Below are 20,455 nucleotides of genomic sequence, written 5' to 3' on the forward strand. Positions count from 1 at the left end.
CCAGCGCAGCGAGCTGGAAGCTTGTAGGTGTAGCATAAATACACACTGGTCAGTGCGCGAGGCGACATTGCAATAGAAGGACTGGTCTTATGTACTGAATACTATATGGTATGTTTATCGAATTTGATTAGGTTGTCACGACGTTAAGGGCTTAGCGCACAAATCAACAAACTTTCCATGTAGCTGACTTAAAGCATATTGATAACATATTAGTAAGCCTACAACATGTATAATAAAAACACAGACATGGAAAATTTGCAATGGTGATGGAAAAATGCAAGAAATATGTCTAAATCTCACCTGTCCCACATTTATTGATACCGATTCAATTGGTTATGGAGAATTTACTGTTGAGCCGAACCGGTGTATGGTTGGCAAATTGACCATAGTAGTGGTGATTGACTAGATAGCGATTAGACGATTAGTTGCAAGGATAATGGCCAGATCTTGTGAGATTCATTCTAAAAAATCGCAAACAAACCACATTAGAGATCTTGCAAACAACAAATCGATAAACTATCTATATGGTAAGAATCTAATGATTATGGACTTGGACTGAGATTGAACCGATAACCTTGTAGTTGCAAACCCTAAATCTGGCCACTAAAAACTGCTGGTTGGTCACTACTAATATTGCTCAACATTTTCCAACTGAATAACAAGTTTAGTAGCTCAGTGACTAACAAACATGTCTTTACTCATTTGATATATGCGTATAGATCTTCATCTTTATGAAATTTTGGAGACAAAAATAATGGCAAAGAAAGAATTCTTCAAATTAAGTTTAGGAAATGGCGTTCAAACTTGTATCAGAGTTTGTCACATCAGAGTTGTCTTCTCTATTTTATGGCAGTCAAAAACTATTAATGATTCACCATTACTCCGTTTGTACACAACACACAGTCACTCGCAATGAGATTTATTATCAACAATGCCTCTGAAGTAGGTAATGAAATCAAAAGATACATGCTACTACTCAGTAACATGCTTTACCCATTTTTCTACGCATATATGGCTTCAAAGCCATTTCAATTCTATTAGCAAAAGCTCGCTCAACCAGCAAAAGTGTTTTTATCAGTTATTAAGACATTCGATAACATCGCTGTGATACGTGAAAAAAAATCATATTAAAAGTTGTACTTCTCTTAAAGCACAGAGGTACAGTTAAAGAACGAAAGCAATATGTAACCCTTTTAGTGTCATAGGCCTACTCTTTTTAATGAATTCCTGTTTACAGAAGCGTGACATTTTAAAGACAAATTATATCCATTCTATGACTCGCAAATGCTTTTCAAGCTGTTTTCCAACGTCAAACACATCCAAGAACGATAATCCACTGCAGTTTACCACCATGGAGTGCAATTATTTAGAAACACAGTCTTTAACACTCGGTTTTATTTACGGAGAAAAACTTGAATTTGAACCAATGCAAAAAACTTTACTCACCAGCAATAACGATCGCAAAGAGCGTCAATATCATTTAATACTATATTGTGAATTTTATTGCAAGTATTGCAGATGAGTTAAGCATCGTTAAATCATTAATTAAACTACAACAACAGGAAAAATAAATCAGTATGGCGGATATTTCCTCCTCCTAGTTTTGCCTTGTCCGATATTTTCAGGCATAATACGATGTAAATGCATACCTTCGAAATCTTTCGAAGGAGTACGATGCGGATTTTTAGCTTTCCTACGCATCGAACTTCATAAATTCCGAAAAGTTTTAACTAAATTCTACGTATATGCCCACAAACAATCTCGGTTGATATTTTGGTTCATTATACAGTAATACAAAAACGCGTTTAATCTCTTTGTAAAGATTTAATAGACGTAAACTGAAAAAACGTCGTAAAACCACGGTTATGGAAGACCAAGCGAGTCATACTTAACGCCGAATACCTGCTAGTTCCCATCAGAAAAGTCGTGCGCCCTAAGCATGCGGTATATACGGTAGAAATATCCCATCAGAAAAGTCTTCGGTCCGCTCTAACTTTTCTGATGGGATATTTCTACCGTATATACCGCATGCCTAGGGCGCACGACTTTTCTGATGGGAACTAGCTTTTACCTTGGAGATTCAGACAAGTTGGTGATTTTTTCTGAAACTACCGATGTGGTTACCGCTGCCTATACTCATGATTTTGTGTTAAAACTGCTAAAAGAGTTCTGAATAAATATTGCCGAGTGATTTATTCACTACTAATGGACGTGATTTGACGCTATTTGGTAAGAAACCTCAAATTGTTGATCAGTTACAAAACTGCCTTACACAAAGCCACTGCACACTCGCAGACCTGCAAAAATGGTGCCCGAAGGGTTGAAATCAACTTGATATCGAATAATGAATACCATATTTGCCTTGTGGTGACCGATTTAACTCATGCACTACTATAAGCCCCTCTGTGGGGCTTACAGACAATTTAAATCAGACGGAAGCCCCTCACTGGAGCTTTTTTATATTATGTGGTTTGGTTCTCTTTTTGTAGCTACAAGTGAATGGATTCAAATTTTCTTGGTTCAAATGCTTAGTATGGAGACTGTTGTAGTGTGTGCTCATGTGAAACTGACAGTAAAGGATTCTTATAAGTATTATATATATAGCATTTGTATTCATTTCATGTGAAACGTTAATTGCGGATGATTCCCAACATCTATAAGCACAAAAGCTCTGAAACGCGCTCGTAGAGAGCATACGAATTTCATCGCATCTGACGAAGACTTGCCTTGTTTGGCCTGACCCATTTTGTGAGCAGCTGTTTGAATGGCTTTTGTTGATACAAATTAATTATGTTCAACCTAAAATGAATTACATAGTAAATAAGTTGAAGACTCTTTTATGAGAAAGAGATTTTGAGGTGATTTTTTTGTGAGCAGTACATCATGTTTATGTTACATAACTATTTATTGTACTGATTGAAAAGAAAAACGAAGTTGCAAGTTGTCAGTCAAGACTCAATAAACATTTTTTATTTACAGCATGAAACTTTGTTGAGTCCAAAAATAATCCATCAGACAACAAGCAAAGCAACCTTTTCACTTCTAACATTCCTTGCAAAAAAACATAATTTTCAGTGATTTGTCTGCTAATATGTTACACAATTCTAAGAAAATTTACCTTTGCCAAAATTATTTAAGCATTGCCAAGGGGAAGTAACTTTATGCGGATCCATGGTCTATTCTAGCAGATACATGTAGACTAATTATTATGACATGACCATGTAGTAACTGTAATTTTTAATTTCTGTAATTAATCTAATTGTGATTTTTACAATTTGATATAAATGAGATAATCTCTCTTCGAGTTAAATTCAACAACAAGATTGCATAAAGGTTTGGAAATTTTTTTGAAGGTGCATCCCCCTTTTTCTTATTTTGTAAAGAGCAAATCTGACAATACAACAATCATTTCAACGGGTATGTGAACTGACTGTTTGATATAGCCGTGTAATTGCCTTCAAGCTGTATAAATCATCTATGTGAGAATTTTCTGCAAGTTGACACTCTCGGTTACGATGGTTGTTTCTTGTGTCATTACTGACCAATGCCCCAGATGGGCGCAAACTATTTTGTAATTGCAAAAGGAAGATTTGTTTAGTAAATTGACAATGTCATATAAGCAAGCTAATAACAATAACTGAACACTTCATTGTTTTGTTAATTATTTGTAATATCTACTGTGACAAGCAACGACAAAAACTGAGCCAAAGGTTTCAAAAGAACAGTGAATATCACACTGTATTATTTAACACTGTTTACGAAAACCTACAATAGGTGTTCTCGTCATTTCATGAACAAAAAATAAGATTGTTATATATGACCTATTGTTAAAGGTTGACTTGCAACGAAATTCACATTACAGTTATTCGATATCAAAAGATTCACCATGTCTTATTCTGTTGTGTTGTAGGTGCAAATTATATGGGAATGTGATTAAAAGCTTTTAAAAGCTAAAAAACCAACAGTTAATCGCAGCCACATGAGACCACCGTAGTTTGAATTCTCTTTCCAAAGCGGCTCAAATGGGACGTAGTTGTTACAGGATGGTTTCTGTTTACACTTTCATGCAACCTCATTCGTCGAAATATTTTCACAAATATATTTCACACATTCAATAAAACTAGGTCTATTGTTCTTACGCGTCTATTTTATCGTCATTGTAATGCAGTCACTTTTAGCTCTGATATATTATAACTTACCGTAAAAAGTCGTTAAACTTTCTATCCTTAGTTCGAAGGCGTACGTATCATGGTCTGATAATCATGACGAGCCTGTTGGTCACATGTGATATTCGAAAATTGCTGCAAAAATTATTTGCGAAGTATTGGGTCACATGATCAGATTACGACTTGACGATTAGATCTAGCCAAAACAAAATTGAAAGTAGCGAGCATCTATATTTGATATGGGGTCTTCGGTAAAACCCGAAGTGTTTGTCATAAACTAGTGCAACGATAAGTTTTATATGGAGCTTTTTATTGGCCTTTCAATTCACATGAGAACATCACGTAACAAGACAATAACCAAACTGTCAGAACTACGTCAGAGAAATAAACAGATTCCAATTTACGGCGGCTTTTCGTTTTTGAGCTTTCAAGAGCTTGTAATCACAATTTATTGCAGCTTCAGTGGTAGTGTCTGCCTTTGAATTTTGAGCTAATATAATCGTGCATTGTGGTGCCATTTTGTGAAGCGACCAGCATTTGTAATCTCTAGTTACACACCCCATGAATACTTGTCATTGTGAAACAAAGGAACTCATCATGTTATTCAACTTCTATATTAGTATTTATGCATCCTGTCTTAAGAGTATTATACACCTCTTACATAACCACTCATCCCCTTTTATTTACCCATTTCTGATGTGATTAGGAAACAGCTTTCTGGACTCTTGCTAGCTAGCCGGGGCATGGCTCTCGTGGTGGATATGGAGAGAGAGCCTGGGACACATAGCGAAAAAAAGGTAAGATAACTTCTGCAAAACGAGCGACATATGTTACATATGACGCTCAGACTGATACTAATGGAAGCGTGTCGTTAGATTCGTATCTCACGATGTATTAGATGTGGCGCGTTTAAAAGCCTATTGTCACGGTAACGTGACTTGATCTAGTAAAAAGCGCTATTTTTTTGATAGGCTGGGTGGTTACGAAATACCTCGTTTGATAATAAAACGATAGGAACCATAGGCCACTATTTTCTTGCGTTTTCACGTTAGCAGTTTCATTTCCTATACTGATAAAAATGAAGCGATTCAAAAGTTACTATCAAAGCTAGGCATAGTCACACTGAGACCAAAACAGTCTCAAGCTTTACAACATATTATCGCAGGTCTTGACCAATTTGTAGTTCTTCCTACTGGCTTCGGAAAGAGTATTTGCTTTCAGATGGCACCGTTTTGCAGTGGTAGATCCGAGTTGTTCATAATAACTGTCGCGAATAATAATACTCGTGAGTAAAATAAAACTGAGATTACTTTTTACTAGATAAACTTTTCTTTACTAGCAGCGTGCAATTCATTTTTGTTGTTCTATTGCTATTCGTTTGCTATGTTTGTATTGTTATTGTGAATTTTTTTATTCAATTGATTCAATTTTTTATTATAATTAAATCAAAACATAATGAATTGAACATATGAAATAATTTAACTGTCGTTATTGATTTATTATGCAACCAACATTTCATACTTACTAACCAGCATTTGTTTGCTGCCAATTCAGATTAAAAATAATACATATTACTCGCGTAGATCATAAATAAGACCCGTCACATGATACTCCTTCGGAAATAACGATTGTGATATTAGCGACTTCAGAAGTCGGCTTTTAGAGTTGTCTTCTCCGCGTGTTGCGATGTGTCCCAGGCTCTCTCTCCCAATCCCCACGAGAGCCATGCCCAGGCTACTTGCTAGCCTTACTGCCTAGGAAGCTTTGCAGCGCCCAATCGTCTGTGATCTACGGATGTGACGATTGCCTGACTGATTAGGCAAACATATATAAGCCTGTGTAGATCAGAAACAATTCGAACTCCATATTTTACTCACGCTCTACGTATCACTCTGCTCTTGTATCACTCTTTATATTTTTAGACTTGCGCAATGAGCATCGGCCATTGACTTGATTAGCCTTCATATATTTTATGTTTTTGCAATTGAAAGTTTGAATTTTTAATAAATATATTCTGTTTTAAAGTTTTTTAACTAAAACAAACCAGTCTAATTCTTGACATTAAATCTACACCTAAAATACAGTCCTTTATAAATTCGCAAATCAAAAACCAACTACTTGAACCACCAATCTAGCACTTACAGTTAATAATCCTTTAAACAGAGGGTCATTACAATTTCTATGTCATCAGTGAACTATTCAATTGACAAGTTCATTACTGAAGCAGCATGTTTGTGGTGGTTGTAGATAGTAGTTTGTGATTTTGCTGCCAGCAACTTTCTAACAGCAAATTGTTTCCAGCAAAACTGTTGAAAATCTGAGTGTATTGATTTTAACTATATACATTGTATAATAACCGCAAGTACATCACTAACTTCCATACTATACTCCACACAAGTTGCTTGTAAAACTCTGTATCTCATAACTGAATATTGTAAGATGGCAGATCTCTTCATGAGTGTTTCTATTGTATTCTCAAAAATGTGGTTAATCATTGATTGGCTTGGTTTGCTGAGCATTAGTATATTTGTCAGACTTATTATTGTTGGCATAGGCCTGAAATCCTCAATTGCTTTATTTGTTTTCTCTATAAAACATGTTATAATGGAACTCTATACATAACAACCCAAAGGTAGACAAATGTGTTTTATTTTATAATTTTAAAAGTATAGCACTATGATTCTTCGTCTTAACTTATTAGTATGCTGGACTTGGTAGATGGCATCGAAATCTGCAAGCAAACACATTAACAATCAAATATTTTACAGAATAGAAGAATGTGTTCTAAAAATGGTAACTACCCTTGTTGCTAAGCTCGCACCTATTTTTTGGATCAGCTTTAAAATGGCTTTTTTGCTAGAAAAACAGCAATACTGTTTCTAGTACTTTTTGATTCAACTTAACTAGCCCATGTTAATTACATTTACTGTGACTAGCATGCTCACTTATCACCACTTGCGACTCTACTACATGCCATTCAGCCACCTAAATGCTGAGTATTATTTAATGTCATACGGCAACCAGCTTTATGGATGCAAAGCTTTTATGTGAATTTAATAATATTTTTAAAATTAATTGCTATTAAATCTAAGTGGTAGGTACAATGGCTGGTTTGGAAAATTTTGGCACAGTATTCCGATGTCACTCATGAAAAGATCCTGAGACCTACCGAAATTTATTAAAAATAGCATTCTTTGCAATTGTGTTATGCAATTAAAACTTGATTTTAATGACGCAGATGGCTCCTGCCTCTACTTCTCTCATCTAAACCAAGAAAGAGTCATGTAGAAGGTGACGATGACTTCCATGATGATTTGGAATCAAGCGAACAGCTGGAAATCGAACTGTCAAGGTCTGGCTCGAACATAGTGGAGTGCATCGGTAGGTAAATATGACCAATATATCCAGGTTTTCTACAAAACAAAATATCTGGCACACATTGCAGCCTTGCTGCATATGCTAAACTGCATGGCTGCTCATATTGTGGCGCATACTTTGGGTATATAAATGTCTTTTGGTATTAGCTACTTTCACTTATTGTTAGTGTATAAAGCAGATATACAGAAAGCAGAGTGTTTTGAAATAATACTGCAGCAGATCAGCGATATGTAGTTAAATTTATTTTATGGTTGATACATATGCTTTTTATAATAATATTAGCATATGATATTTATTTAGCAGGTTATGAGGTACAGAGCTTAAAACTCAACTGCAATGACTGCACCAGCTTTATAGCCTCCTGTCCAGGTTTACGCATCAGGGGATGATGCGATACTAATCAGTGTAAAAGATAGAGGTGGTCTGTTTACACCTCATCCTGTCATCACAAAGATATGTCTAGGCTCAGAACTGAGCATACGGCAGGGTGTCGACTTACAAGGAATCACTGCAGACATACACAAGCTGGTGGTCACTAAAACTCTTTCATCGGTTTTACAAAGCAATTTGCATCAGGGATTTCCATGCTCGTTCCACTGCACAGCGCAACGTTAGTTAAAATATCACCTCCAGATATTTCAGGATTATAATTCATCAGGAGGCTACAAAGGTAGCAGCTAACAAGGGAATCTCAGATCAAGGCTCAGCCGACTGGTCGTCTTTAGTCATGTGTAGCCTTTCACAGTATGTCTAGAAAAGTTTACCATTTGTCGTTTGTTTTCTACGAGTTTGCTGATGCTGTTTGCATAACACCCAAGACCCAACATTTATATTCATGGCAGACTGCAATCAGCGTACGATGTACCAGTGTGTATGCATTTGAAATCAGTTTGTACACCTAGCTATCTGACATGTTAGCCCATAGCATATGGCAACATTGATAATTTTGCAATATCTTTTGGAATACATGTGCATCAATATACACTTTGACTCGCACTTTTTATATGAAATATTCAACTTTATGTTTATAAATTTGCAGGGTAGGAAATACATAGTGTATAAGCGTTGTATCTAAAATTTGAAACAAATATTTTGTGTGCTTTAGTAGTTATATCGAATCACATGTAGCAACAAAAATGTCTCTTGATTCTTTCAGTGTAAACAATGATGACTCACTTGCCTGACCAGCTGCAAGTGAACAAAGCATTGCCCTTCTGTCACAAAGCATGCGGTTATTTATGTAGGACATCACGGCTTTGCATTGCCCAGTCTCCTATAGCTAATAGGCTCGTAAACGTCACCTTCAAGAAAGGGTAGTGAGCTTCAGCCAGCGCATTGGCATTTAAAATACACCAAAGGTCAAGCTGAGAATTAAACATGAGTAGCAGTACGCAGACCAACACACACAGGCACACATACATATTGAGCTATCCCTGCTACTTCACTCTGTATGGGGTATAAGTGGTAGCATCACTTATGAGTTCAATATAGTGTCAGGGTCAGTCATGTAGTAGGACACTCCCCTGGTCATGAATATAATCTCCAACATATCTATGGCAAAACAGTCTTCAGCCATTTTGCAGCTGTTTAACTATGTGAATACAATTGTGAGAACTTTGCAAATTTTATGCAATTCAAGTTAGTTTATTTTTATCCTACAAAGTTCTGATCAGACATCAGCTGTAATCAGCAATTTGGATTTAAATGCTCTCTGTTGTGTCCTTATGAGGCTTACAGCGTACCCGTACCCGTGGTTTTATAGGACTATTTTGACTATTAGGACTAAAAATGGCTTGAGACAGCTGGAACAAACATTAACTGAACCAAAATGAATCGAACAATATTAGAGCATGAGCGTTTAATTAATCTAGCAAAAGGGCTACCCAAATATTGCAGCAGTAATATTAGGTGCTCAAAATTAGCCAGTTCAACCTTCTTAGGAGGGTTTTTGACATACACTATTTTCCCATGATGGGCAGTGCTTCGGAGTTGCGCCCTTTCCGAATCATGGAAACGGCGTCTTCGCACTGAAATCACTGCGCACTGATCAGTGCGAAGTCTGTGCAAATTTGCAACAAGGAAACAGCAACTGCGCAGTGGCTGCACATATCTCCCATGCCATGAAAACGGATTCTTCGAGGGCCATGAAATAGTACAAAAGCTATCCTGCTAATCTTGTTTTTTTCTAATCTGATTTTCTTTCACCTATATTTAATTATGGTCTGCGCTCACAAGGATGAGGTGATTACTTTCCCAGACTTTGTTAGCGATGCCAACACCTTTCGAGAAACAGGAGGCACGTCCTAAATAACGTTTAAATAATATATTGCTTAAAAAATTCTTATTAAAAATATATTACTTTGCAAAAATTGTGTTAAGTTTTGTAAAACATTGTGATTGTGTATTGTAAATAAAAGTATAATGATGACAGAAGCATAAAAAGACCTTTTCTGATGTTCGGTATCCATGATCGATTCAATTTCTCCATCAGGCGATTCGATTTATACAATGTCTCTTCTCTGGCTAATTTGCTGAAAACCGCTGCGCAGCATGGTAACGTGTCAATCCCTTCGACTTCGGAGGCGGCTGCATCGCAGTACTGCGCACCATGGAAACATAGTTATAGTCCTTTTAACATTGCCCTAACAATAGACCGATCTTTAAACAGAGCAGCTCGTTTATTGTGAACGATATTTGCAATAAGGTTTCCTTTTATACATTTGGAAAATTTGCAGGTATTTTATAACCATAAAACAGCTAAAGATTTTTGCTTAGATTTTAAAATAACCTATCTAAAGGTTTTTTTTAATTCTGCAACTGAATAAAGCATTGTTGCAGAAAACAGTGATATCTTGTAGAGAAGTTGTTTTCATTGCATGAAGCAAGACTAAAGCTGAATAAGGATACTTCATTAATAATAATTTTGTTTGTGTTTTAAAGAGCATTGTTAAATATTAAAATGGTTTTCTATTCTGTGCTAAAGTTTTGCATGCAAACAATAAAATAGAAAGAACTTAAATGACAACATAGGTGAAACAAATGCAGGCCTCGATTGAGTAAAATGTTGGTGTATTGTACCTAAGTTCACTTGAAATGTAGAAAAGAGTAAATTGAATGTAATAAAATCCTGCAAAAGTGCTCTCAACTTCAATGAGGAATTAGTACGAGTGACTGCGCGTTACAATCAGAGAATATGAATAATTAAGCATTGTGCTATGTACACACTGCACTCGAGCGTTTCAATAAACACTTGCTGATGTGGATTTAACACCAGGCTTGACCTCATAGGTCAAATACTAGCCTAATTAATGACTCAATAAATAGCCAAGCAGTCTTGTCCCGCTAACTTAGCAGCAATGATTCGGAAGGTTGGCACATTGAGACTGCTGAAATGGAAATAAAAACGACTGAATCGTGAAAATGTTTTTAATGTGATTGTCATCGATATTCTAATGCACATTAATAACACTAGTGCTGTTTCCATAATTGGCAAGAACAATGGATTCGATAATGTTTTGTAGATCGCAAAACTCGCTTAGCTTGCGGATTTATGCCGTTTCTATGACGCAGATAACTTGTGGATTGGCTCAGTTTGCAAATTATGAGCGTCATGGAAACGCAGCTATTGTATGTTAATTCTCTAGCATGTTGAACTCTTCTCTAGTTGAGCTCTAAGAGATGAGCGAATTAATCACATCCTTCAAATAGCACTACAGTAGACGGTCTCACTGTCAAGGACTGTTACACAGGCTGAGGATGTCTGACTGCTAACACGAGCTCAGTCCGTTGACTATCTTTGCGTTGACTATCTATGCCATCTCACCGTGCGGCGCATGGGCCATCATCCTAACCATAATGTTTTGGAATGTTGCATATATGTTACAGCCATTCTGAAAATAGAAATAGACACAAATTTTTATTAATCATTTTGATACTTATTGTGGCTACAACATATAATGGCACTGTTTTGAAGCTGTCTTCCATTATAGTTGCAGCTGTGTCAAAGGTTGGCTTGCAATAAAATTCACATTACAGTTATTTGGTATTAAAAGATTCACCTTGTCTTACTCTGTTATGTTGTAGGTGCAAAATATGTGAAAAGGGATTACAAGCTCTTAAAAGCTCAAAAACGAAAAGCCGCCATAGCTTAGAATCACTTTATTTCGATGGCGTAACCACGAAGTTTGGTTATTGTCTTGTCACGAATGTTCTCACGCGAATTGAAAGGCCAATACAAAGCTCAATATAAAACTTATCGTAGTATTAGTTTATGACAAACACTTTGGGTTTTACCAAAGACCGCATATCAAATATAGATGCTCACTACTTTACAGTTTTGCTTCGGCCTGGTCTAATTGGCAAGTCATAATCTGATAATGTGACCCAACACTTCGCAAATAAATTTTGCAGCGCTTTTCGATCATCAAAGGTGACCAACAGGCTCGTCATGATTATCAGACAATGATATGTACTCCTTCGGGGTAAGGTTAAAATATTTAATGAACTTTTGCGATAAGTTATAAGATATCAGTGCTAAAAGTGACAGCATTACAATGATGATAAAACTGACGCGTAAGAACAATAGACATAGTTTGATTGAATGCGTGAAGTATATTTGTGAAAACATTTTGACGAATAAGATTGCATGAAAGTGTAAACAAAATCCATCTCTCACAACTACATCACGTTTGAGCCGTTTTGGAAAGGGAATCCAAACTACGGCGGTCTCGTGGGGCTGCGATTTTATGTTCGTTTTTGAGCTTTTAAGAGCTTGTAATCACATTTCCACATCTTTTGCACCTACAACACAACAGAGTAAGACATAGTGAATATTTTCATATCAAATAACGGTAATGTGAATTTTGTTGCAAGTCAACATTTAACAACTAAACACCTGGCCAGACATTTAGTTGTGCTGCCAAAATAGATGACTATGGTATATTTAAACCCACCAGTCTCATGTGCATCGCATCTCCATCATTCGCTCATTGAGCAATGCTATGGCTGTCCCAAAGTAGGTATTATTCATGGAGTAAGCTCTATGACTGCATGAACAGTAATCAATCAAAAGTTTACTATTTTAGTCATGTTTACCAGTTTGCCTCTTCGCTATGACATCACTCAATAGGCTTACAGTGGAAATGTCTTACGGTGTGTTTACACTGCAGCAACTACTATCAATTTTAGTTGCACATGAAATTGGCTGCAATCACATAGCTGCAACTTCCTACAACTCCACCGATGATTGCACAGTAAAATTTTAGATTTACCAGACTTATTTGTTTTTTGAAACATGTAAACAGTTAGAATTTATATTTTCGAAGCTTGATGCAGTTGCACGAGTGCATTGGGCGGAGTCATTGACTATCTTTGACATCAAACATCTTTGTAAGCTTTTGCCCTTACAGATGTTGTTACCCGCAGCTAAAGCTTGGAACATCAGCAGAATTTATAACAGAATCTTTGTGATTGCTTTTGTCATGTTATGGAGGATTTTGTTCACCCAACCTCAGACAAGCTGACTATTTTACAGCGCTTACTGCTTGCTGTTTGAATTTTTCACCTTTATTGCTCTTCTATATGAATAAACATGTTTTACCAATCATTGCAAATGCTAGTTGACTTTGATCATGTCTCATCGCTTTTCTTCTTTTCACAGTGTATGACTTAGTATGAGGCTTCCTAGTTCATCTACTAGCAAAGTTATGGTAGGGATACTTAACAATCACTTTCAATACGTCTACTTCATTTAAAAGCTACAGAGTGACAAATCTAAACATCTGAGGTATGCATGAGTTGACATTAACTGACTTGCCCTTAATTTGATTATGGAGCAAACTTTGAAGGCATGGTATCAAATGAAACCATATACATGTACCTCTGAAAGGTGTTATGAGGTCACTTAAGTTAAAGTTAAACTAAGCCAAAATAAATTTGGGCCTACAAAAATAACACTTGAGCTAAGGTTAAAATGGTCCGCTGCTTCTGTAAAAGTATTCACAAAATTAGCCATTATTCTTCTTTGAGGTAGGTTTTCAGATAATATGTCACATATTTCAAACATTCATCTTGTTCATTGCTAATAAGACTAATATGCTCATTGCTAATATGATTAATTTATCTCTGCAAAACATTCCAGTTCATTAGAACATTGTCAAGACATGCACAACGCTTCATTTATTACTAGGTGAATGCCCTGCGTTGCAAGGGTAATAGAACTGCTTATAAACACTACATTACCTACTACATTACAATTACAGTACATTATCTGCAACTGTTTATAAGTTTTTTTATTACCCCTGCAATGCCAGGCATTCAGCTAGTGAGGCTATGAGCCCTGAAGCTAGATGGTAATTATTATCATTGCTATAACAGGACTACACTTAGACACAGATTAATATATATATATATATATATATATATATATATATATATATATATATATATATACATATATATATATTGTAATGGCTTGGCCCGGTAGCTGAGCCAGCCTTACTATCCTAACAAGCCGGTGCAGCCTGAACTCTGGGCCTTCCCCTCGTCGGCCTGCCTGGCACACCTAGTGGTCTGATCAGGCCACGGCTGGTTGCCCCAATCTCAGGCTCACTTGGAACGCTAACACAGCCTGCTCTCTGAGACCCTATCTAGGCTAGTCTAGGTTCCGGGCTAGCTTACTGTAGGGCCTGATCTCTAATGCTATGGCATTTCTGATCAGGTCCTGTTGTAGCGTAGCCAACCCTTAGCCTTCCTTAGGTATCTCCCAAGCAGTCCTTACTTGAAGCTAGATCAGTTTTGGTAGAATGGTCCTGACTAAGCCACCCAGGCAGGCATAAACGTGATCAGTCGGTGTGAGTGAATTTAGCCTATTTATTATATATAATCATGAATACATGTTGCACAGCGTCGCCCACTTACATAATGATTACATAACACCTAATTACGTTGTGGCAGGCCTGTGAGGCAGGCCTAGATATGCAGTGTTACATAATAGGGTATAATAGAAAAGCACACATAAGGTTGTAATACAGAACATTGATATCTAAGGATAAGAGCATAGTTCATACATTTGTCTAGTCCTCCACGATATATATATAAAAAAAATTGTTTCCACTCCCCGGATAGTTGATTGCTGTTGGTATTTGGGCAAGCCACATTTTATGCGCCGGTGTTATTGCGCCCAGTGCCCCAATGACTACTGGGATTACAGTTGTTCTTACATTCCAGCATTTTTCAATTTCTTCTCCAGAAAGGGAGATATTTATATATCTATATATGTATCTATTTATATATCTATTTATGTATGTATATATATATATATATACATATATATATACATACATATATACATATATATATATATATATATATATATATATATATACATATATATATATATATAGACTGTTGTTTATTCATTAGGCTCAGCTTACTTTTGTAGTCTATCAAGAATCACATGTAAGCCCATGTCTATTATTTTAGTGACATCTGTGATTGACTGGTTTAGAATATCAACTAGCCAGATATGCAAAAAAAAAAACAGAAAATAAACGCTCCATTTGCAGATTATGGTTATGTACATAGTGTTGACACAAAATTTTGCATAAAACACGCAAATAAAATCACATGGAAAATGATAGCAAGTAGGCAAGCAAAAACCAAATGTGTCGACAAGCCTGAACAATGATGTTGTGTCTTCTAATATACAACCCTGATTCCTAAAGCTAAGAGCTGTCTGATGTGGACTGCTGAGCCGTAGCGATACTAACTGGTAGTCTAAACATTTTACTTGAACATTATCTTTATGGTAAATGGATTATAATATACCTTAAATGCACAAACCCTATTACCCAAACAGACAATAGAAAAACCATTTGTGGTTGCATTGTACTATAGCCATTTTGCTTAGTATCAAATTTACATATGATGTATTTTAACAATTCTAAAGCCAAATTAATCTAGCTTATCCTTCAGGGTCCTATTGGGATCTGAACTGCAACATGATAAAAATGAATTTTTTTAAACTAATTTAATGTGAACTTGTTAAAGATTTTCATAAACATGACTTGACTTGGAGCTCTCTACATGCACATGTATTTTTCTGTGTAATGCAAAAACACTGATTCAGTTCAAGCATGTACTCAGCTGCAATCTATTTCAATAACAGATTACCCAGTTTTTTCCAGTTAGAGTTTTCCCTCCTTGGAAGGTTGCATCTATGAGGTGTTAATCATGCCTCATAGCATTTCTCTAGAATTACTAGCAATTATATGATACAACCTCCGGTAACTTCTCTTACTGCACCCTAAAACTTATGCTTAGTACCATGTGATTCTGCAAAAGAGTTGAAACCTGACAACAACAGAAGCTATGAAACATCCTGATAAAATACACCACAGTATAACAACTCCTTACCAGGTCTTTAGTATAACTACTAAATTGATGAAAACTGCCATATTTGGTAAAATCATCATTTATTATTATTCTAACATTATGACAGAACTAAATTATTTAGCGGAATGAAAGGTATATACTTTCGATACTATGTTATGCAAATAAAATGTATGAATAAATCGAGTATTGAATAGTAATTTGAAAGTATTCAAACAATGTTGTTTTGGTATAATAAATCAAAACTCAAACCAAAAATGTTTAAAAATATTACACAGGCTCACAACAGCAGACTCAAGTCTTTTGAAATAATTTCAACAAAATACATTTTTAATTAATTGGTTGAAAACATTTAACTTACAAAACAAAATGTAAACATGAAAAATTTGTTTAAAATGTACTAATACACATATTAAACTTATTTGTATTTCGTCTATATAATTTGTAAAAGCTTTTAATGATAAAAAAACAAATATCTGGCAAGCCAATTGAATTATCGTTTTTGGAATTTCAGTACTTAATGCTACAATTTTTAAAACCTTGCCGTAGTATTATTAATTCTCCTAAAACATATCAGTTGATGTTACACACATAGAATCAAAGTACTTGTTAATAAAATGTCGTTTGTCAATTTATATAAAGACTGTTTTTTGCATCATCATTACTTCTAAGAACTACAATTGTAGCTGAATGCTTTATGCCTATTTACCAAATGTATATGTAGAACAGTCTAAACAGATGCAACTACTGTGAACTAGTAAGTGCTGCAGCTTTATAACCTCGTTACATTTATATTACTGCTACACTTTCCTCTTTAGAAACTCTTTGTTTGCATTCAAACTTCTTTGCGTTGGCCTGTTATCAAATTAGCTAATGTTTTACTTTTTCAGCGCTCTCTGAAGTTAGTACCAGTATCAGTTGGTATTATTTTTGAAATTTGCTCTTTTCAACTATATTTGCATTTATCTCAAATTTTTAACAGGTTACTAATGAGGTTTTAACTACATTACTAATGAGTTTATGGTCAAAACGCATACAGCGGTAGTCTGTCATTCTTGCTATAAACTTTGTAGTATTATTTTACATACCTAGTATTTAGGATCTTCAGTTAATAGCATCTATAAACTGTATGCAAAGTGAATACAGTGTCTTTCTTTTCGTGAATTTTAGCAAGTCAATAATCTTACTTTCCATTTTATTGACTACTGCAGTTTAACTATGTTAGTTTCAAAAAACTGCAAGCATCAACTATTATAGCAATTTAATAAAAACGAGTTAATGTGAAACTAAAAGTTGTCCTTCTGTTAAAGCGTAGTGGTACAACTCCCAAATTATTAAAACATCACTTGAAGTTACTGTATCTTGCTGCAAAATGAGAAGGTAACTTCTATGTAATTTTGTATGCAAAATATAAATATTGTGTGGCATGCTCCGAGCAAATATGTCAACAGCATTGTTGCTTTTAGATGCAAGCTCATAATTTGTTTAAATAAGTTTCTTTCTAAATATTATTGCATATCTCCCAGTTGAAAATTTGGGATCTAGAAGCGACCACTAGCGGTGGAAACCGTCATGGTCAGGATACACTTGCCTGACCATAATGTTCCTGATTGCAACTCATAATTAATCACATTTGGCTAATGTCTAAAACTCTCTGTACCATTGTGCTCGATTTCTCAAAATAATGAATATCGATAGAGCTATTAATAATTCCCATACAAAAATGAGAAAAGTAAAATGATTGCAGACAGCTGTTATGATGAAAAAGACAAATGATTGCTATCAATTGGTTTTAGTCAAAATAATATTTGCATAGGAGGATGGCAAAATGGGTAAAACTAAAATTAATCTTTTTTTTAATGGTTTGTTGTTCGCCTATTTATTAAACTACCAACAAAAGCTCTAATAGAACCAGTTATACAACTATGTACATATGTTACACCATAATGTTATAGCAACATAGCAAGCCAATGTTATACGCATGTTTACACTCCAACATCCCAAAGTAATGTTTTTGTAACATTGCTGGGACATTTTTTTGAAAGTAAAAACAATATAACACCATAATGTTCTAATTACATTGCAAGGCAACGTTATATAAATGTTTACGCTGGAACATTCAAAGGTAATATTTTGGGAATATTCCTGGGACATTCATTTGAATGTAAATATGATGTCACACCATAATATTCCAACTACATAGCAAGCCAATGTTATATGAATGTTAACACTCGAACATTCCAGAGTAACGTTCCTGTGACATTTCTGGGACATTCATTTGAAGTTAATGATGATGTCACACCATAATATTCTAGCTACATTGCTAGCCAATGTTATATGAATGTTTTCACTCGAACATTCCAGAGTAACGTTCCTGGGACGTTCGTAAGACATTCATTTGAAGTTAAATATGCCGTCACACCATAATATTCTAGTTACAATGCCAGCCAACGTTATGCGAATGTTTTCAATTGAACATTCCAAAGTAACGTTCCTGGGACATTCCTAAGACATTCATTTGAAGTTAAATATGATGTAACACCATAATATTCTAACTACATTACAAGCCAATGTTATATGAACATTAACTCTCGAACATTCAAAAGTAACATTCTTGAAACATTGTTGGGACAATTATTTGAATGTAAATATGATGTCACCCCATAATATTCCAGTTACATTTCAAGCCAATGTTATATGAATGTTTTCACTTGAACATTCCAGAATAACGTTGCTGGGACATTCCTGGGACATTCATTAATAATGTTCGCTAACGACGTTATGATAACGTTTTCAAAGTATATTCCTGTAACATTCTGCTGAACGTTATGATAATATTATTGCACAACATTCTATGCAACGTTCCTGCGACATAGTTGAAACATAATTCCACAATGATCATCAAATAACGTTTGTAGAACGTTATCACAATGTTTTTTTGGAACGTTATTTCAGCGTAACGTTACGGAACATCCCAGGAATGTCGTTTTTAGTTGGATATCCTGGTGAATGACAGGAGTTGCCCATTGTATTAACAATTGTGAATGCAGTATAGAGTAGATATGCTGCTTTTACAATTATATTATATTAATGAATAAACTAACTTCTATTCATGAATAAAATATCAAATATATCCTGGGACATTCCTATGAAATTCATTTAAAGTTAAATATGATGTTACACCATTATATTATAGTTACATTGCAAGCTAATGTTATATGAATGTTAACCCTCGAACATTCCAAATTAACATTTTTGTAACACTGCTAGGACAATCATTTGAAAGTAAAATTGAGGTAACACCATAATATTCCAACTACATTGCTAACCAATGTTATATTAATGTTTGCACTCGAACATTCAAAAGTAACATTCCTGAAACATTGCTAGAAAATTCATTTGAAGTTAAATATGATAACACACCATAATATTATAGCTACATTGCTAGCCAATGTTATATGAATGTTTTCACTCGAACATTCAAAAGTAACATTCCTGAAACATTGCTAGAAAATTCATTTGAAGTTAAATATGATAACACACCATAATATTCTAGCTACATTGCTAGCCAATGTTATATGAATGTTTTCACTCGAACATTCAAAAGTAACATTTCTGTAACATTGCTAGGACAATCATTTGAAAGTAAAATTGATGTAACACCATAATGTTCTAACTACATTACAAGCCAATGTTATATAAACATTAACTCTCGAACATTCAAAAGTAACATTCCTGAAACATTGTTGGGACAATTATTTTAATGTAAATATGATGTCACCCCATAATATTCCAGCTACATTTCAAGCCAATGTTATATGAATGTTTTCACTTGAACATTCCAGAGTAACGTTCCTGGGACATTTCTAAGACATTCGTTTGAAGTTAATTATGATGTCGCGCCATAATATTCTAGTTACATTGCAAGCCAATGTTATATGAATGTTAACCCTCGAACATTCAAAAGTAACATTTCTGTAACATTGCTAGGACATTCATTTGAAAGTAAAATTGATGTAACACCATAATGTTCTAACTACATTGCAAGCCAATGTTATATGAACATCAACTCTCTAACATTCAAAAGTAACATTCCTGAAACATTGTTGGGACAATTATTTGAATGTAAATATGATGTCACCCCATAATATTCCAGTTACATTTCAAGCCAATGTTATATGAATGTTTTCACTCAGACATTCCAGAGTAACGTTGCTGGGACATTCCTGGAACATTCATTTGAAGGTAAATATGACGTCACACCATAATATTCTAGCTACATTGCCAGCCAACGTCATGTGAATGTTTTCACTTGAACATTCCAGAGTAACGTTCCTGGGACGTTCCTAAGACATTCATTTGAAGGTAAATATGACGTCACACCATAATATTCTAGCTACATTGCCAGCCAACGTCATGTGAATGTTTTCACTTGAACATTCCAGAGTAACGTTCCTGGGACATTTCTAAGACATTCGTTTGAAGTTAATTATGATGTCACCCCATAATATTCTAGTTAC

The 20,455-nt window shown here is 35.1% G+C and overlaps 1 long non-coding RNA gene across 1 annotated transcript; it reads left to right on the forward strand.

Moving 5' to 3' along the window:
• Positions 1–2,076: 2,076 nt before the first annotated feature.
• On the forward strand, positions 2,077–8,600 carry LOC137410446 (uncharacterized). The gene is made up of 4 exons (XR_010981206.1): positions 2,077–2,229; positions 4,873–4,963; positions 7,405–7,547; positions 7,845–8,600. It is a non-coding gene; the product is annotated as an uncharacterized lncRNA (long non-coding RNA).
• The last annotated feature ends 11,855 nt before the right edge of the window (positions 8,601–20,455 follow it).

The sequence above is a fragment of the Watersipora subatra genome, unplaced genomic scaffold, assembly GCF_963576615.1.
Source record: "Watersipora subatra unplaced genomic scaffold, tzWatSuba1.1 SCAFFOLD_218, whole genome shotgun sequence".
In the NCBI taxonomy this organism is placed as follows: Eukaryota; Metazoa; Bryozoa; class Gymnolaemata; order Cheilostomatida; family Watersiporidae; genus Watersipora; species Watersipora subatra.